Source organism: Camelus bactrianus, unplaced genomic scaffold (assembly GCF_048773025.1).
Source record: "Camelus bactrianus isolate YW-2024 breed Bactrian camel unplaced genomic scaffold, ASM4877302v1 HiC_scaffold_40, whole genome shotgun sequence".
Lineage (NCBI taxonomy): Eukaryota > Metazoa > Chordata > Mammalia > Artiodactyla > Camelidae > Camelus > Camelus bactrianus.
The window spans coordinates 1,313,337-1,332,490 of NW_027413956.1; positions in this window are offsets into that span (position 1 = coordinate 1,313,337).

Below are 19,154 nucleotides of genomic sequence, written 5' to 3' on the forward strand. Positions count from 1 at the left end.
AAAGCTTCAAAATGAGAGTAAATATTTCTAAGTGTAAATATGCCTTTATGATTGAAGAAAGTTTAGTAATGCACATTTTCACAACATATTAAAGAATGTTTTTCTCATCTGTGATGCATATACCGTGTTCAGAACGTGGAATTTCACGGTGATTGATACAATGAAAATTACTTCTCTATTGGTTAGAACTCTCTCCAAGTGAATTTTCCTGCGAAAACTGCTTCATTTTTGAAACTGGCGTTTGGAAAACGCTGCAAAATCTGAGAAAATACTTCTAAGTATCAATATTCAATCTATTGTGATGAAAGTTCGGTAATCCACATGCTAACATATCTGTAGTGTATATTTGTCGAATCCATTATGCATGTAGCATGTCCGGAACACGGGATTTCATGGCCAGGGAGTTTATGTAAATTACATTTCTCTTGGTTAGAAATCACTCCAAGAGCTTTTTCCTGAGAAATCTGCCTGATTTTCAAATCTGGCATTAGGAAAACACTGCGAAATGAGATGAATACATTCACGGTGTAAATATGCCTTGTAGGGTGGATGAAAGTTCACTTATCCGCATGCTAACAACTCTGTAGTGAATATTTGTCGAATCCGAGATACATGAATCATGTACAGAATACAGAATATCACGGTGAGCGAATCTATGTAAAATATATGTCTCGGGTAGAACTCGGTCCAAGAGCTTTTACTGCGAATTCTGCCTCATTTTCAAAACTGGCATTAGGAAAATCTTTCCAAATAATTGAAAAAATTCAAAGTGTCAATATGGCTTTTATGGTGGACGAAAGTTCGATAATCCTTATGCTAACGACTCTGTAGTGAATATTTGTCGAAACCGTGATGCATGTATCTTTTTCGGAACACGGAATTTCACGATGACGGGTTCTATGTAAATTGCATGTCTATTGGTTAGAACTCGCTCCAAGAGGATTTTTCTGCGAAAACTGCATGATTTAAAAACTGACATTAGGAGAAATCTACTAAATCAGAAAAATAAAATTCTATGAATAAATATGCATTGTAAGGTGGATGAAAGTTCGGTAATACACATGTTCACAACTCATTAAAGAATGTTTATCGAATCCGTGATGCATGTAACGTGTTCAGAACACGGAATGTCACGGTGAGTGAAACTAGGTAAATTTCATATCTTTTGGGTAGAACTCGCTCCAAGAGCATTTTCTTGCCAAATCTGCCTCATTTTCAAAAATGGCATTAAAACTAACCTGTGAAATCTCAGAAAATTCTTCAAAGTGTCAGTAAGCCATGTATGGTGGATGAAAGTGCTGTAATCCACTTGCTAACAACTCTGTAGTGAATATTTGTCGAATCCGAGATGCATGTAGCGTGTTCGGAACACGGAATTACACGGTGAGTGAATCCATGTAAATTACATGTCTATTGTTTTGAACCCGCTCTTAGAGGTTTTTGCCATTAAATCTGCCTCAGTTTCGAAACTGGCGTTTAGAAAGCTCTGTGAAATCAGAGAAAATGCTTCTAAGCATCAATATGCCTTGTATTGTGATTAAAGTACTGTAATCCACATGCAAACAACCCTGTAGTGTATATTGTCGAATCCTATCTGCATGTAGCATGTTCGAAACACGGAATTTCACTGAAGGAGAATCTATGTAATTTACATATCTATTGGGTAGAACACGCTCCAACAGTTTTTTCCTTAGGAAACTGCCTGATTTTTGAAACTGCTATTAGGAAAAAGCTGCAAACTAAGAGTTAAAGTTTCTTGGTGTAAATATGCCTCGTATGGTGGATGAAAGTTCTGTAATACACATGTACACAACTCATTAAAAATGTTTCTCATATCCGTGATGTATATAGTGTGTTCGGAACACGGAATGTCACGTTGAAGGAAACTATGTAAATTACATATGTATTGGTGAGAACCCGCTCCAGGAGCATTTTACTGTAAAATCTACCTCTGTTTGGAAACTGGTGTTATGAAAACGCTGCAAAATCTGAGCAAATGCTTTAAGGTGACAATATGTCTTCAATGGTTTATTAAAGATGTGTAATTCACATTCTAAAAACTCAGCTGTGTATATTTGCTGAATGCAATGTGCACGTTACTTTTTCAGAACATGGAATGTTACGGTGACGGTATCTATGAAAATGGGATGTCTATTGGATCGAACATGCAGCAAGAGAATTTTTATGCGTAAACTGCCTGATTTTGGTAACTGACGTAAGGAAAAATCTGCGAAATTTAAGTAAATATTTCTAGGTGTAAATATGCCTTCTATTGTGGTTGAAAAATCGGTAATCCACATGCTCAAGGTCAATAAATAATGTTTGTCGAAGCCGTGATGAATGTAACGTTTTCGGAACATGGAATGTCTCGGTGAGTGAAACTCAGAAAATAACAATTCTACTGGATAGAACTCGCTTGAACTGAATTTTTCTGTGAAAATTTCATGATTTTCTAACTTGATGTTAGGAAAAACCTGCGAAATCAGTGTAACTATTTCTAGGTGTAAATATGCCTTGTATGGTGGATGAAAGTTCAGTAATCCACATGCTCACACTCATTAAAGAATGTTTGTCGAATTCGTGATGCATGTAACGTGTTCGGAATACTGAAAGTGTTATTGAAGTAAACAATATAAACTACATGTCTATTGGGTACAATTCGCTTGAAGAGAATTTTTCTGCGAAATGTGCCTCATTTTCAAAACTGCCATTAGGAGAACCCTGTGAAATCTGAGAAAATGCTTCTACGTGTCAATATGCCTTGAATGGTGAAAGAAAGTACGGTAATCCACATGTTAATAACAGTGTAGTAATTATTTTTCAAACCGTGATTCATGGAGCGCTTTTGGAAAACAGAATTTCACCGTAATGAAACAATGTAAATTACAATTCTATTGGGTAGAACTAGCTAGAATAGAATTTTTCTGCGAAAATTGCATGGTTATCGAATCTGAAGTTTGGAGAAAGCTTCAAAATGAGAGTAAATATTTCTAGGTGTAAATATGCCTTTATGATGGAAGAAAGTTCGGCAATCCACATTTTCACAACATATTAAAGAATCTTTTTCTAATCCGTGATGCATATACCGTGTTCGGAACGTGGAATTTCACGGTGATTGAAACAATGTAAATTACTTCTCTATTGAGTAGAACTCGCTCCAAGAGAATTTTTCTGCGAAAACTGCTGCATTTTTGAAACTGGCGTTTGGAAAACGCTGCAAAATCTGAGAAAATACTTCTAAGTATCAATATTCAATCTATTGTGATGAAAGTTTGGTAATCCACATGCTAACATATCTGTAGTGAATATTTGTCGAATCGATTATGCATGTAGCTTGTTCGGAACACGGGATTTCATGGCCAGGGAGTTTATGTAAATTACCTTTCTCTTGGTTAGAAATCACTCCAAGAGATTTTTCCTGAGAAATCTGCCTGATTTTCTAAACTGGCTTTAGGAAAACACTGCGAACTAAGATGAATAGATTCTTTGTGCAAATATGCCTTGTAGGGTGGATGAAAGTTCGTTAATCCGCATGCTAACAACTCTGTAGTGAATATTTGTCGAATCCGAGATACATGAATCGTGTACGGAACACAGAATATCACGGTGAGCGAATCTATGTAAAATACATGTCTCGGGTAGAACTCGGTCCAAGAGCTTTTTCTGCGAATTCTGCCTCATTTTCAAAACTGGCATTAGGAAAAACTTACCAAATAATTTAAAATATTCAAAGTGTCAATATGGCTTTTATGGTGGATGAAAGTTCAGTAATCCTTATGCTAACGACTCTGTAGTGAATATTTGTCAAATCCGTGACGCATGTATCTTTTTCGGAACACGGAATTTCACGATGACGGGTTCTATGTAAATTGCATGTCTATTGGGTAGAACTCGCTCCAAGAGGATTTTTCTGTGAAAACTGCATGATTTAAAAACTGACATTAGGAGAAATCTACTAAATCAGAAAAATAAAATTCTATGAATAAATATGCATTGTAAGGTGGATGAAAATTCGGTAATACACATGTTCACAACTCATTAAAGAATGTTTATTGAATCCGTGATGCATGTAACGTGTTCAGAACACGGAATGTCACGGTGAGTGAAACTAGGTAAATTACATATCTTTTGGGTAGAACTCGCTCCAAGAGCATTTTCCTGCCAATTCTGCCTCATTTTCAAATCTGGCATTAAAACTAACCTGTGAAATATGAGAAAATACTTCAAAGTGTTAGTAAGCCTTGTATGGTGGACGAAAGTGTTGTAATCCACTTGCTAACAACTCTGTAGTGAATATTTGTCGAATCCGAGATGCATGTAGCTTGTTCGGAAAATGGAATTTCACGGTGAGCGAATCCATGTAAATTACATGTCTATTGTTTTGAACCCGCTCATAGAGGTTTTTGCCATGAAATCTGCCTCAGTTTCGAAACTGGCCTTTAGAAAGCTGTGTGAAATCAGAGAAAATGCTTCTAAGCATCAATATGCCTTGTATTGTGATGAAAGTACTGTAATCCACATTCAAACAACCCTGTAGTGTATATTGTCGAATCCTATCTGCATGTAGCTTGTTCGAAACACGAAATTCACAGAAGGAGAATCTATGTAATTTACATATATATTGGGTAGAACACGCTCCAACAGTTTTTTCCTTAGGAAACTGCCTGATTTTTGAAACTGCTATTAGGAAAAAGCTGCAAACTAAGAGTTAAATTTTCTAGGTTTAAATATGCCTTGTAAGATGGATGAAAGTTCTGTAATACACATGTACACAACTCATTAAAAATGTTTCTCAAACCCGTGATATATGTAGTGTGTTCGGAACACGGAATGTCACATTGAAGGAAACTATGTAAATTACATATCTATTGGTGAGAACCCGCTCCAGGAGCATTTTTCTGTAAAATCTAGCTCTGTTTGGAAACTGGTGTTATGAAAACGCTGCAAAATCTGAGCAAATGTTTTAAGGTGACAATATGTCTTCAATGGTTTATTAAAGATGTGTAATTCACATTCTAACAACTCAGCTGTGAATAGTTGCTGAATCCAATTTGCACGTTACTTTTTCAGAACACGGAATGTTACGGTGACGGTATCTATGAAAATGGGATGTGTATTGGATCGAACATGCAGCAAGAGAATTTTTCTGCCAAAACTGCTTGATTTTCGTAACTGACGTTAGGAAAATACTGTGAAATCAATGTAAATATTTCTAGGTGTATATATGCATTGTATTGTGGTTAAAACATCGGTAATCCACATGCTCATGGTCATTAAATGATGTTTGTCAAAGCCGTGATGAATGTAACGTTTTCGGAACATGGAATGTCTCGGTAAGTGAAACTCAGAAAATAACAATTCTACTGGATAGAACTCGCTTGAATTGAATTTTTCTGCGAAAATTTCATGATTTTCGAAACTGGATGTTAGGAAAAACCTGCGAAATCAGAATAAAAACTTCTAGGTGCAAATATGCCTTGTATGGTGGATGAAAGTTCGGTAATCCTCATGCTCACACTCATTAAAGAATGTTTGTCGAATTCGTGATGCATGTAACTTGTTCGGAATACGGAATGTCTTATTGAAGGAAACAATATAAATTACATGTCTATTGGGTACAACTCGCTTGAAGAGAATTTTTCTGTGAAATGTGCCTCATTTTCAAAACTGCCATTAGGAGAACCCTGTGAAATCTGAGAAAATGCTTCTAAGTGTCAATATGCCTTGAATGGTGAATGAAAGTCCGGTAATCCACATGTTAATAACAGTGTAGTAATTATTTTTCAAACCGTGATTCATGGAGCGCTTTTGGAAAACAGAATTTCACCGTAATGAAACAATGTAAATTACAATTCTATTGGGTAGAACTAGCTAGAATAGAATTTTTCTGCGAAAATTGCATGATTATCGAATGTGAAGTTTGGAGAAAGCTTCAAAATGAGAGTAAATATTTCTAAGTGTAAATATGCCTTTATGATTGAAGAAAGTTTAGTAATGCACATTTTCACAACATATTAAAGAATGTTTTTCTCATCTGTGATGCATATACCGTGTTCAGAACGTGGAATTTCACGGTGATTGATACAATGAAAATTACTTCTCTATTGGTTAGAACTCTCTCCAAGTGAATTTTCCTGCGAAAACTGCTTCATTTTTGAAACTGGCGTTTGGAAAACGCTGCAAAATCTGAGAAAATACTTCTAAGTATCAATATTCAATCTATTGTGATGAAAGTTCGGTAATCCACATGCTAACATATCTGTAGTGTATATTTGTCGAATCCATTATGCATGTAGCATGTCCGGAACACGGGATTTCATGGCCAGGGAGTTTATGTAAATTACATTTCTCTTGGTTAGAAATCACTCCAAGAGCTTTTTCCTGAGAAATCTGCCTGATTTTCAAATCTGGCATTAGGAAAACACTGCGAAATGAGATGAATACATTCACGGTGTAAATATGCCTTGTAGGGTGGATGAAAGTTCACTTATCCGCATGCTAACAACTCTGTAGTGAATATTTGTCGAATCCGAGATACATGAATCATGTACAGAATACAGAATATCACGGTGAGCGAATCTATGTAAAATATATGTCTCGGGTAGAACTCGGTCCAAGAGCTTTTACTGCGAATTCTGCCTCATTTTCAAAACTGGCATTAGGAAAATCTTTCCAAATAATTGAAAAAATTCAAAGTGTCAATATGGCTTTTATGGTGGACGAAAGTTCGATAATCCTTATGCTAACGACTCTGTAGTGAATATTTGTCGAAACCGTGATGCATGTATCTTTTTCGGAACACGGAATTTCACGATGACGGGTTCTATGTAAATTGCATGTCTATTGGGTAGAACTCGCTCCAAGAGGATTTTTCTGCGAAAACTGCATGATTTAAAAACTGACATTAGGAGAAATCTACTAAATCAGAAAAATAAAATTCTATGAATAAATATGCATTGTAAGGTGGATGAAAGTTCGGTAATACACATGTTCACAACTCATTAAAGAATGTTTATCGAATCCGTGATGCATGTAACGTGTTCAGAACACGGAATGTCACGGTGAGTGAAACTAGGTAAATTTCATATCTTTTGGGTAGAACTCGCTCCAAGAGCATTTTCTTGCCAAATCTGCCTCATTTTCAAAAATGGCATTAAAACTAACCTGTGAAATCTCAGAAAATTCTTCAAAGTGTCAGTAAGCCATGTATGGTGGATGAAAGTGCTGTAATCCACTTGCTAACAACTCTGTAGTGAATATTTGTCGAATCCGAGATGCATGTAGCGTGTTCGGAACACGGAATTACACGGTGAGCGAATCCATGTAAATTACATGTCTATTGTTTTGAACCCGCTCTTAGAGGTTTTTGCCATTAAATCTGCCTCAGTTTCGAAACTGGCGTTTAGAAAGCTCTGTGAAATCAGAGAAAATGCTTCTAAGCATCAATATGCCTTGTATTGTGATTAAAGTACTGTAATCCACATGCAAACAACACTGTAGTGTATATTGTCGAATCCTATCTGCATGTAGCATGTTCGAAACACGGAATTTCACTGAAGGAGAATCTATGTAATTTACATATCTATTGGGTAGAACACGCTCCAACAGTTTTTTCCTTAGGAAACTGCCTGATTTTTGAAACTGCTATTAGGAAAAAGCTGCAAACTAAGAGTTAAAGTTTCTTGGTGTAAATATGCCTCGTATGGTGGATGAAAGTTCTGTAATACACATGTACACAACTCATTAAAAATGTTTCTCATATCCGTGATGTATATAGTGTGTTCGGAACACGGAATGTCACGTTGAAGGAAACTATGTAAATTACATATGTATTGGTGAGAACCCGCTCCAGGAGCATTTTACTGTAAAATCTACCTCTGTTTGGAAACTGGTGTTATGAAAACGCTGCAAAATCTGAGCAAATGCTTTAAGGTGACAATATGTCTTCAATGGTTTATTAAAGATGTGTAATTCACATTCTAAAAACTCAGCTGTGTATATTTGCTGAATGCAATGTGCACGTTACTTTTTCAGAACATGGAATGTTACGGTGACGGTATCTATGAAAATGGGATGTCTATTGGATCGAACATGCAGCAAGAGAATTTTTATGCGTAAACTGCCTGATTTTGGTAACTGACGTAAGGAAAAATCTGCGAAATTTAAGTAAATATTTCTAGGTGTAAATATGCCTTCTATTGTGGTTGAAAAATCGGTAATCCACATGCTCAAGGTCAATAAATAATGTTTGTCGAAGCCGTGATGAATGTAACGTTTTCGGAACATGGAATGTCTCGGTGAGTGAAACTCAGAAAATAACAATTCTACTGGATAGAACTCGCTTGAACTGAATTTTTCTGTGAAAATTTCATGATTTTCTAACTTGATGTTAGGAAAAACCTGCGAAATCAGTGTAACTATTTCTAGGTGTAAATATGCCTTGTATGGTGGATGAAAGTTCAGTAATCCACATGCTCACACTCATTAAAGAATGTTTGTCGAATTCGTGATGCATGTAACGTGTTCGGAATACTGAAAGTGTTATTGAAGTAAACAATATAAACTACATGTCTATTGGGTACAATTCGCTTGAAGAGAATTTTTCTGCGAAATGTGCCTCATTTTCAAAACTGCCATTAGGAGAACCCTGTGAAATCTGAGAAAATGCTTCTACGTGTCAATATGCCTTGAATGGTGAAAGAAAGTACGGTAATCCACATGGTAATAACAGTGTAGTTATTATTTTTTAAACCGTGATTCATGGAGCGCTTTTGGAAAACGGAATTTCAGCGTAATGAAACAATGTAAATTACAATTCTATTGGGTAGAACTAGCTAGAATAGAATTTTTCTGCGAAAATTGCATGATTATCAAATCTGAAGTTTGGAGAAAGCTTCAAAATGAGAGTAAATATTTCTAGGTGTAAATATGCCTTTATGTTGGAAGAAAGTTCGGTAATCCACATTTTCACAACATATTAAAGAATCTTTTTCTAATCCGTGATGCATATACCGTGTTCGGAACGTGGAATTTCACGGTGATTGAAACAATGTAAATTACTTCTCTATTGGGTAGAACTCGCTCCAAGAGAATTTTTCTGCGAAAACTGCTTCATTTTTGAAACTGGCGTTTGGAAAACGCTGCAAAATCTGAGAAAATACTTCTAAGTATCAATATTCAATCTATTGTGATGAAAGTTCGGTAATCCACATGCTAACATATCTGTAGTGTATATTTGTCGAATCCATTATGCATGTAGCATGTCCGGAACACGGGATTTCATGGCCAGGGAGTTTATGTAAATTACATTTCTCTTGGTTAGAAATCACTCCAAGAGCTTTTTCCTGAGAAATCTGCCTGATTTTCAAATCTGGCATTAGGAAAACACTGCGAAATGAGATGAATACATTCACGGTGTAAATATGCCTTGTAGGGTGGATGAAAGTTCACTTATCCGCATGCTAACAACTCTGTAGTGAATATTTGTCGAATCCGAGATACATGAATCATGTACAGAATACAGAATATCACGGTGAGCGAATCTATGTAAAATATATGTCTCGGGTAGAACTCGGTCCAAGAGCTTTTCCTGCGAATTCTGCCTCATTTTCAAAACTGGCATTAGGAAAACCTTTCCAAATAATTGAAAAAATTCAAAGTGTCAATATGGCTTTTATGGTGGACGAAGTTCGGTAATCCTTATGCTAACGACTCTGTAGTGAATATTTGTCGAAACCGTGATGCATGTATCTTTTTCGGAACACGGAATTTCACGATGACGGGTTCTATGTAAATTGCATGTCTATTGGGTAGAACTCGCTCCAAGAGGATTTTTCTGCGAAAACTGCATGATTTAAAAACTGACATTAGGAGAAATCTACTAAATCAGAAAAATAAAATTCTATGAATAAATATGCATTGTAAGGTGGATGAAAGTTCGGTAATACACATGTTCACAACTCATTAAAGAATGTTTATCGAATCCGTGATGCATGTAACGTGTTCAGAACACGGAATGTCACGGTGAGTGAAACTAGGTAAATTTCATATCTTTTGGGTAGAACTCGCTCCAAGAGCATTTTCCTGCCAAATCTGCCTCATTTTCAAAAATGGCATTAAAACTAACCTGTGAAATCTCAGAAAATTCTTCAAAGTGTCAGTAAGCCATGTATGGTGGATGAAAGTGCTGTAATCCACTTGCTAACAACTCTGTAGTGAATATTTGTCGAATCCGAGATGCATGTAGCGTGTTCGGAACACGGAATTACACGGTGAGCGAATCCATGTAAATTACATGTCTATTGTTTTGAACCCGCTCTTAGAGGTTTTTGCCATTAAATCTGCCTCAGTTTCGAAACTGGCGTTTAGAAAGCTCTGTGAAATCAGAGAAAATGCTTCTAAGCATCAATATGCCTTGTATTGTGATTAAAGTACTGTAATCCACATGCAAACAACACTGTAGTGTATATTGTCGAATCCTATCTGCATGTAGCATGTTCGAAACACGGAATTTCACTGAAGGAGAATCTATGTAATTTACATATCTATTGGGTAGAACACGCTCCAACAGTTTTTTCCTTAGGAAACTGCCTGATTTTTGAAACTGCTATTAGGAAAAAGCTGCAAACTAAGAGTTAAAGTTTCTTGGTGTAAATATGCCTCGTATGGTGGATGAAAGTTCTGTAATACACATGTACACAACTCATTAAAAATGTTTCTCATATCCGTGATGTACATAGTGTGTTCGGAACACGGAATGTCACGTTGAAGGAAACTATGTAAATTACATATGTATTGGTGAGAACCCGCTCCAGGAGCATTTTACTGTAAAATCTACCTCTGTTTGGAAACTGGTGTTATGAAAACGCTGCAAAATCTGAGCAAATGCTTTAAGGTGACAATATGTCTTCAATGGTTTATTAAAGATGTGTAATTCACATTCTAAAAACTCAGCTGTGTATATTTGCTGAATGCAATGTGCACGTTACTTTTTCAGAACATGGAATGTTACGGTGACGGTATCTATGAAAATGGGATGTCTATTGGATCGAACATTCAGCAAGAGAATTTTTATGCGTAAACTGCCTGATTTTGGTAACTGACGTAAGGAAAAAATCTGCGAAATTTAAGTAAATATTTCTAGGTGTAAATATGCCTTCTATTGTGGTTGAAAAATCGGTAATCCACATGCTCAAGGTCAATAAATAATGTTTGTCGAAGCCGTGATGAATGTAACGTTTTCGGAACATGGAATGTCTCGGTGAGTGAAACTCAGAAAATAACAATTCTACTGGATAGAACTCGCTTGAACTGAATTTTTCTGTGAAAATTTCATGATTTTCTAACTTGATGTTAGGAAAAACCTGCGAAATCAGTGTAACTATTTCTAGGTGTAAATATGCCTTGTATGGTGGATGAAAGTTCAGTAATCCACATGCTCACACTCATTAAAGAATGTTTGTCGAATTCGTGATGCATGTAACGTGTTCGGAATACTGAAAGTGTTATTGAAGTAAACAATATAAACTACATGTCTATTGGGTACAATTCGCTTGAAGAGAATTTTTCTGCGAAATGTGCCTCATTTTCAAAACTGCCATTAGGAGAACCCTGTGAAATCTGAGAAAATGCTTCTACGTGTCAATATGCCTTGAATGGTGAAAGAAAGTACGGTAATCCACATGTTAATAACAGTGTAGTAATTAATTTTCAAACCGTGATTCATGGAGAACTTTTGGAAAATGGAATTTCACCGTAATGAAACAATGTAAATTACAATTCTATTGGGTAGAACTAGCTAGAATAGAATTTTTCTGCGAAAATTGCATGATTATCGAATCTGAAGTTTGGAGAAAGCTTCAAAATGAGAGTAAATATTTCTAGGTGTAAATATGCCTTTATGATGGAAGAAAGTTTGGTAATGCATATTTTCACAACATATTAAAGAATGTTTTTCTAATCCGTGATGCATATACCGTGTTCAGAACGTGGAATTTCACGGTGATTGAAACAATGTAAATTACTTCTCTATTGGGTAGAACTCGCTCCAAGAGAATTTTTCTGCGAAAGCTGCTTCATTTTTGAAACTGGCGTTTGGAAAACGCTGCAAAATCTGAGAAAATACTTCTAAGTATCAATATTCAATCTATTGTGATGAAAGTTCGGTAATCCACATGCTAACATATCTGTAGTGTATATTTGTCGAATCCATTATGCATGTAGCATGTCCGGAACACGGGATTTCATGGCCAGGGAGTTTATGTAAATTACATTTCTCTTGGTTAGAAATCACTCCAAGAGCTTTTTCCTGAGAAATCTGCCTGATTTTCAAATCTGGCATTAGGAAAACACTGCGAAATGAGATGAATAGATTCACGGTGTAAATATGCCTTGTAGGGTGGATGAAAGTTCACTTATCCGCATGCTAACAACTCTGTAGTGAATATTTGTCGAATCCGAGATACATGAATCATGTACAGAATACAGAATATCACGGTGAGCGAATCTATGTAAAATATATGTCTCGGGTAGAACTCGGTCCAAGAGCTTTTCCTGCGAATTCTGCCTCATTTTCAAAACTGGCATTAGGAAAACCTTTCCAAATAATTGAAAAAATTCAAAGTGTCAATATGGCTTTTATGGTGGATGAAAGTTCGGTAATCCTTATGCTAACGACTCTGTAGTGAATATTTGTCGAATCCGTGACGCATGTATCTTTTTCGGAACACGGAATTTCACGATGACGGGTTCTATGTAAATTGCATGTCTATTGGGTAGAACTCGCTCCAAGAGGATTTTTCTGCGAAAACTGCATGATTTAAAAACTGACATTAGGAGAAATCTACTAAATCAGAAAAATAAAATTCTATGAATAAATATGCATTGTAAGGTGGATGAAAGTTCGGTAATACACATGTTCACAACTCATTAAAGAATGTTTATCGAATCCGTGATGCATGTAACGTGTTCAGAACACGGAATGTCACGGTGAGTGAAACTAGGTTAATTACATATCTTTTGGGTAGAACTCGCTCCAAGAGCATTTTCCTGCCAAATCTGCCTCATTTTCAAAAATGGCATTAAAACTAACCTGTGAAATCTCAGAAAATTCTTCAAAGTGTCAGTAAGCCATGTATGGTGGATGAAAGTGCTGTAATCCACTTGCTAACAACTCTGTAGTGAATATTTGTCGAAACCGAGATGCATGTAGCGTGTTCGGAACACGGAATTTCATGGTGAGCGAACCTATGTAAATTACATGTCTATTGATTTGAACCCGCTCCAAGAGGTTTTTGCCGTGAAATCTGCCTCAGTTTCGAAACTGGCGTTTAGAAAGCTCTGTGAAATCAGAGAAATTGCTTCTAAGCATCAATATGCCTTGTATTGTGATTAAAGTACTGTAATCCACATGCAAACAACACTGTAGTGTATATTGTCGAAACCTATCTGCATGTAGCGTTTTCGAAACACGGAATTTCACAGGAGTATCTATGTAATTTACATATCTATTGGGTAGAACACGCTCCAACAGTTTTTTCCTTAGGAAACTGCCTGATTTTTGAAACTGCTATTAGGAAAAAGCTGCAAACAAAGAGTTAAAGTTTCTTGGTGTAAATATGCCTCGTATGGTGAATGAAAGTTCTGTAATACACATGTACACAACTCATTAAAAATGTTTCTCAAATCCTTGATGTATGAAGTGTGTTCGGAACACGGAATGTCACGTTGAAGGAAACTATGTAAATTACATATGTATTGGTGAGAACCCGCTCCAGGAGCATTTTACTGTAAAATCTACCTCTTTTTGGAAAATGGTGTTATGAAAACGCTGCAAAATCTGAGCAAATGCTTTAAGGTGACAATATGTCTTCAATGGTTTATTAAAGATGTGTAATCCACATTCTAACAACTCAGCTGTGAATATTTGCTGAATCCAATGTGCACGTTACTTTTTCAGAACACGGAATGTTACGGTGACGGTATCTATGAAAATGGGATGTCTATTGGATCCAACATGCAGCAAGAGAATTTTTATGCGTAAACTGCCTGATTTTGGTAACTGACGTTAGGAAAAATCTGCGAAATCTAAGTAAATATTTCTAGGTGTAAATATGCATTGTATTGTGTTTGAAACATCGGTAATCCACATGCTCAAGGTCATTAAATAATGTTTGTCGAAGCCGTGATTAATGTAACGTTTTCGGAACATGGAATGTCTCGGTGAGTGAAACTCAGAAAATAACAATTCTACTGGATAGAACTCGCTTGAACTGAATTTTTCTGTGAAAATTTCATGATTTTCTAACTTGATGTTAGTAAAAACCTGCGAAATCAGTGTAACTATTTCTAGGTGTAAATATGCCTTGTATGGTGGATGAAAGTTCAGTAATCCACATGCTCACACTCATTAAAGAATGTTTGTCGAATTCGTGATGCATGTAACGTGTTCGGAATACTGAAAGTGTTATTGAAGTAAACAATATAAACTACATGTCTATTGGGTACAATTCGCTTGAAGAGAATTTTTCTGCGAAATGTGCCTCATTTTCAAAACTGCCATTAGGAGAACCCTGTGAAATCTGAGAAAATGCTTCTACGTGTCAATATGCCTTGAATGGTGAAAGAAAGTACGGTAATCCACATGTTAATAACAGTGTAGTAATTAATTTTCAAACCGTGATTCATGGAGAACTTTTGGAAAATGGAATTTCACCGTAATGAAACAATGTAAATTACAATTCTATTGGGTAGAACTAGCTAGAATAGAATTTTTCTGCGAAAATTGCATGATTATCGAATCTGAAGTTTGGAGAAAGCTTCAAAATGAGAGTAAATATTTCTAGGTGTAAATATGCCTTTATGTTGGAAGAAAGTTCGGTAATCCACATTTTCACAACATATTAAAGAATCCTTTTCTAATCCGTGATGCATATACCGTGTTCAGAACGTGGAATTTCACGGTGATTGAAACAATGTAAATTACTTCTCTATTGGGTAGAACTCGCTCCAAGAGAATTTTTCTGCGAAAACTGCTTCATTTTTGAAACTGGCGTTTGGAAAACGCTGCAAAATCTGAGAAAAAAATTCTAAGTATCAATATTCAATCTATTGTGATGAAAGTTCGGTAATCCACATGCTAACATATCTGTAGTGTATATTTGTCAAATCCATTATGCATGTAGCATGTCCGGAACACGGGAATTCACGGCCAGGGAGTTTATGTAAATTACATTTCTCTTGGTTAGAAATCACTCCAAGAGATTTTTCCTGAGAAATCTGCCTGATTTTCAAATCTGGCATTAGGAAAACACTGCGAACTGAGATGAATAGATTCACGGTGTAAATATGCCTTGGTGGTGGATGAAAGTTCACTTATCTGCATGCTAAAAACTCTGTAGTGAATATTTGTCGAATCCGAGATACATGAATCGTGTACGGAACACAGAATATTACGGTGAGCGAATCTATGTAAAATACATATCTCGGGTAGAACTCGGTCCAAGAGCTTTTCCTGCGAATTCTGCCTCATTTTCAAAACTGGCATTAGGAAAACCTTTCCAAATAATTGAAAAAATTCAAAGTGTCAATATGGCTTTTATGGTGGATGAAAGTTCGGTAATCCTTATGCTAACGACTCTGTAGTGAATATTTGTCGAATCCGTGACGCATGTATCTTTTTCGGAACACGGAATTTCACGATGACGGGTTCTATGTAAATTGCATGTCTATTGGGTAGAACTCGCTCCAAGAGGATTTTTCTGCGAAAACTGCATGATTTAAAAACTGACATTAGGAGAAATCTACTAAATCAGAAAAATAAAATTCTATGAATAAATATGCATTGTAAGGTGGATGAAAGTTCGGTAATACACATATTCACAACTCATTAAAGAATGTTTATCGAATCCGTGATGCATGTAACGTGTTCAGAACACGGAATGTCACGGTGAGTGAAACTAGGTTAATTACATATCTTTTGGGTAGAACTCGCTCCAAGAGCATTTTCCTGCCAAATCTGCCTCATTTTCAAAAATGGCATTAAAACTAACCTGTGAAATCTCAGAAAATTCTTCAAAGTGTCAGTAAGCCATGTATGGTGGATGAAAGTGCTGTAATCCACTTGCTAACAACTCTGTAGTGAATATTTGTCGAATCCGAGATGCATGTAGCGTGTTCGGAACACGGAATTTCATGGTGAGCGAACCTATGTAAATTACATGTCTATTGATTTGAACCCGCTCCAAGAGGTTTTTGCCGTGAAATCTGCCTCAGTTTCGAAACTGGCGTTTAGAAAGCTCTGTGAAATCAGAGAAATTGCTTCTAAGCATTAATATGCCTGGTATTGTGATTAAAGTACTGTAATCCACATGCAAACAACCCTGTAGTGTATATTGTCGAAACCTATCTGCATGTAGCGTTTTCGAAACACGGAATTTCACAGAAGGAGTATCTATGTAATTTACATATCTATTGGGTAGAACACGCTCCAACAGTTTTTTCCTTAGGAAACTGCCTGATTTTTGAAACTGCTATTAGGAAAAAGCTGCAAACAAAGAGTTAAAGTTTCTTGGTGTAAATATGCCTCGTATGGTGAATGAAAGTTCTGTAATACACATGTACACAACTCATTAAAAATGTTTCTCAAATCCTTGATGTATGAAGTGTGTTCGGAACACGGAATGTCACGTTGAAGGAAACTATGTAAATTACATATGTATTGGTGAGAACCCGCTCCAGGAGCATTTTACTGTAAAATCTACCTCTTTTTGGAAAATGGTGTTATGAAAACGCTGCAAAATCTGAGCAAATGCTTTAAGGTGACAATATGTCTTCAATGGTTTATTAAAGATGTGTAATCCACATTCTAACAACTCAGCTGTGAATATTTGCTGAATCCAATGTGCACGTTACTTTTTCAGAACACGGAATGTTACGGTGACGGTATCTATGAAAATGGGATGTCTATTGGATCCAACATGCAGCAAGAGAATTTTTATGCGTAAACTGCCTGATTTTGGTAACTGACGTTAGGAAAAATCTGCGAAATCTAAGTAAATATTTCTAGGTGTAAATATGCATTGTATTGTGTTTGAAACATCGGTAATCCACATGCTCAAGGTCATTAAATAATGTTTGTCGAAGCCGTGATTAATGTAACGTTTTCGGAACATGGAATGTCTCGGTGAGTGAAACTCAGAAAATAACAATTCTACTGGATAGAACTCGCTTGAACTGAATTTTTCTGTGAAAATTTCATGATTTTCTAACTTGATGTTAGGAAAAACCTGCGAAATCAGTGTAACTATTTCTAGGTGTAAATATGCCTTGTATGGTGGATGAAAGTTCAGTAATCCACATGCTCACACTCATTAAAGAATGTTTGTCGAATTCGTGATGCATGTAACGTGTTCGGAATACGGAAAGTCTTATTGAAGTAAACAATATAAACTACATGTCTATTGGGTACAATTCGCTTGAAGAGAATTTTTCTGCGAAATGTGCCTCATTTTCAAAACTGCCATTAGGAGAACCCTGTGAAATCTGAGAAAATGCTTCTACGTGTCAATATGCCTTGAATGGTGAAAGAAAGTACGGTAATCCACATGTTAATAACAGTGTAGTAATTAATTTTCAAACCGTGATTCATGGAGAACTTTTGGAAAATGGAATTTCACCGTAATGAAACAATGTAAATTACAATTCTATTGGGTAGAACTAGCTAGAATAGAATTTTTCTGCGAAAATTGCATGATTATCGAATCTGAAGTTTGGAGAAAGCTTCAAAATGAGAGTAAATATTTCTAGGTGTAAATATGCCTTTATGTTGGAAGAAAGTTCGGTAATCCACATTTTCACAACATATTAAAGAATCTTTTTCTAATCCGTGATGCATATACCGTGTTCAGAACGTGGAATTTCACGGTGATTGAAACAATGTAAATTACTTCTCTATTGGGTAGAACTCGCTCCAAGAGAATTTTTCTGCGAAAACTGCTTCATTTTTGAAACTGGCGTTTGGAAAACGCTGCAAAATCTGAGAAAATACTTCTAAGTATCAATATTCAATCTATTGTGATGAAAGTTCGGTAATCCACATGCTAACATATCTGTAGTGTATATTTGTCAAATCCATTATGCATGTAGCATGTCCGGAACACGGGAATTCATGGCCAGGGAGTTTATGTAAATTACATTTCTCTTGGTTAGAAATCACTCCAAGAGATTTTTCCTGAGAAATCTGCCTGATTTTCAAATCTGGCATTAGGAAAACACTGCGAACTGAGATGAATAGATTCACGGTGTAAATATGCCTTGGTGGTGGATGAAAGTTCACTTATCTGCATGCTAAAAACTCTGTAGTGAATATTTGTCGAATCCGAGATACATGAATCGTGTACGGAACACAGAATATTACGGTGAGCGAATCTATGTAAAATACATATCTCGGGTAGAACTCGGTCCAAGAGCTTTTCCTGCGAATTCTGCCTCATTTTCAAAACTGGCATTAGGAAAACCTTTCCAAATAATTGAAAAAATTCAAAGTGTCAATATGGCTTTTATGGTGGATGAAAGTTCGGTAATCCTTATGCTAACGACTCTGTAGTGAATATTTGTCGAATCCGTGACGCATGTATCTTTTTCGGAACACGGAATTTCACGATGACGGGTTCTATGTAAATTGCATGTCTATTGGGTAGAACTCGCTCCAAGAGGATTTTTCTGCGAAAACTGCATGATTTAAAAACTGACATTAGGAGAAATCTACTAAATCAGAAAAATAAAATTCAATGAATAAGTATGCATTGTAAGGTGGATGAAATTTCGGTAATACACATGTTCACAACTCATTAAAGAATGTTTATCGAATCCATGATGCATGTAACGTGTTCAGAACACGGAATGTCACGGTGAGTGAAACTAGGTAAATTTCATATCTTTTGGGTAGAACTCGCTCCAAGAGCATTTTCCTGCCAAATCTGCCTCATTTTCAAAAATGGCATTAAAACTAACCTGTGAAATCACAGAAAATTATTCAAAGTGTCAGTAAGCCATGTATGGTGGATGAAAGTGCTGTAATCCACTTGCTAACAACTCTGTAGTGAATATTTGTCGAATCCGAGATGCATGTAGCGTGTTCGGAACACGGAATTACA